The sequence below is a fragment of the Mesoplodon densirostris genome, chromosome 3 (genome assembly GCF_025265405.1).
Source record: "Mesoplodon densirostris isolate mMesDen1 chromosome 3, mMesDen1 primary haplotype, whole genome shotgun sequence".
In the NCBI taxonomy this organism is placed as follows: Eukaryota; Metazoa; Chordata; class Mammalia; order Artiodactyla; family Ziphiidae; genus Mesoplodon; species Mesoplodon densirostris.
The window spans coordinates 177,664,729-177,667,351 of NC_082663.1; positions in this window are offsets into that span (position 1 = coordinate 177,664,729).

Sequence of the window (2,623 nt, forward strand, 5' to 3'; positions counted from 1 at the left end):
ATGTTGATTCTTCCCATCCAAGAACATGGTATATCTCTCCATCTATTTGTATCATCTTTAATTTCTTTCATCAGTGTCTTATAATTTTCTGCATACAGGTCTTTTGTCTCCTTAGGTAGGTTTATTCCTAGATATTTTATTCTTTTTGTTGCAGTTGTAAATGGGAGTGTTTTCTTAATTTCACTTTCAGATTTTTCATCATTAGTGTATGGGAATGCCAGAGATTTCTGTGCATTAATGTTGTATCCTGCTACTTTACCAAATTCATTGATTAGCTCTAGTAGTTTTCTGGTAGCATCTTTAGGATTCTCTATGTATAGTATCATGTCATCTGCAAACAGTGACAGCTTTACTTCTTCTTTTCCAATTTGGATTCCTTCTATTTCCTTTTCTTCTCTGATTTCTGTGGCTAAAACTTCCAAAACTATGTTGAATAAGAGTGGTGGGGGGCTTCCCTGGTGGTGCAGTGGTTGAGAGTCCGCCTGCCGATGCAGGGGACACGGGTTCGTGCCCCGGTCCGGGAGGGAGGATCCCACGTGCCACGGAGCAGCTGGGCCCGTGAGCCATGGCCGCTGAGCCTGCGTGTCTGCAGCCTGTGCTCCGCAGCGGGAGAGGCCAGAACGGTGAGAGGCCCACGTACTGCAAAAAAAAAAAAAAAAAAAAGAGTGGTGAGAGTGGGCAACCTTGTCTTATTCCTGATCTTAGTGGAAATGCTTTCAGTTTTTCACCATTGAGGACGATGTTGGCTGTGGGTTTGTCATATATGGCCTTTATTACGTTGAGGAAAGTTTCCTCTATGCCTACTTTCTGCAGGGTTTTTTATCATAAATGGGTGTTGAATTTTGTTGAAAGCTTTCTCTGCATCTATTGAGATGATCATATGGTTTTTCTCCTTCAATTTGTTAATATGGCGTATCACGTTGATTGATTTGCGTATATTGAAGAATCCTTGCATTCCTGGAATAAACCCCACTTGATCATGGTGTATGATCCTTTTAATGTACTGTTGGATTCTGTTTGCTCGTATTTTGTTGACGATTTTCGTGTCTATGTTCATCAGTGATATTGGCCTGTGGTTTTCTTTCTTTGTGACATCTTTGTCTGGTTTGGGTATCAGGGTGATGGTGGCCTTGTAGAATGAGTTTGGGAGTGTTCCTCCCTCTGCTACATTTTGTAAGAGTTTGAGAAGGACAGGTGTTAGCTCTTCTCTCAATGTTTGATAGAATTCACCTGTGAAGCCATCTGGTCCTGGGCTTTTGTTTGTTGGAAGATTTTTAATCACAGTTTCAATTTCACTGCTTGTGATTGGTCTGTTCCTATTTTCTATTTCTTCCTGGTTCGGTCTTGGAAGGTTGTGCATTTCTAAGAATTTGTCCATTTCTTCCAGGTTGTCCATTTTATTGGCATAGAGTTGCTTGTAGTAATCTCTCATGATCTTTTGTATTTCTGCAGTGTCTCTTTTGTATTTCTGCAGTGTCTACTTATTTTCAACATTGATGTATGTTGGAATGTAGTCCATATTCCTTGATTGTCTCAAAAATGTTTTTTTATAACTTGTTGATCAGTATACTAACAACGTCTACACAGTGCCTTTGTGTTATACTTCTCTAAGACTTTTAAATTTGTAATCCATAAAACATACAAAATCTCCGCCACACCTTTGCCTCTACCACTTGGGATGGTCTGAAAACAGCAAGTGTTTTTATACCCTGCCAGGCCCTGCGTAACTGCTCCTTTGGATGTCTGTCTCCTGCCTGGCTCAGAGCAGACAGAGTAGGCTGTGTGGGGGCCACGTGCTACTGGAAAAGCAGCACCCCAGGGCCTGGAGCAGGCAGGAGGTGTGGAGACCAGGAGGGAATGGAGATGCCAGTGCAAGCCACAGGCAGCTATGACAGCAGAGAAGACACTGGCCCCAGAGCTGGGCTGGCTATAGCTATAAGCCCTGGCTGTCTGCAGCCTCATGGTGTGGTCTTGAGCAGGGCAATCTCCTCTTCCATAAGATGAAGACAGCAGGCACTCTCACACACTGCCTGAGAAAGTGTCAACGAGTACAACTTTCTAGAGAGAAATTTGGCAATATATATAGACAGGAGACTGGTTACATGAAGAGTGGAAAGTATCCACCGTGAAACGGCAGCACAGATATGTACAGGCTATAGGTGGTTCAGTAGAAAAGAGGGCTACAGAGATGCTATGTACTGTGTAATCCTTACTGTGTTTTGCTTCATATGTAACAGTTTTATTGAGTTATAATTCACACACCAAGCAACTCACTAGTGTAAAGCGTACAATTCAATGGTTTTAAGCTTAGGCACAGAGTTGTGCAACCATCACCACAATCAATTTGAGAACGTTTTCATCATTCCCTTCAAAAATAAAATCAAGAGCCTCCAAGGCTGGCAGAAAGGGCTCCTTGTCCTTAAGGCTTAGGTGTTCCTGGGGAGCAGAGAGGCTGGTCCCTCACCTGGGAGTAGCAGTGTGGGTCTTCTGTCCTGCCTGGAAATTGGCCGATGGCAGGTCTGTGACTCAGGCCTAGCTGGTGCTGTGAGTCTGAGGGTTGTGGGGCACATGCAGGCCTTCCAGGACCAGGTCTCTGCGTTCTGGGGACCTCAGAGGCTCATTG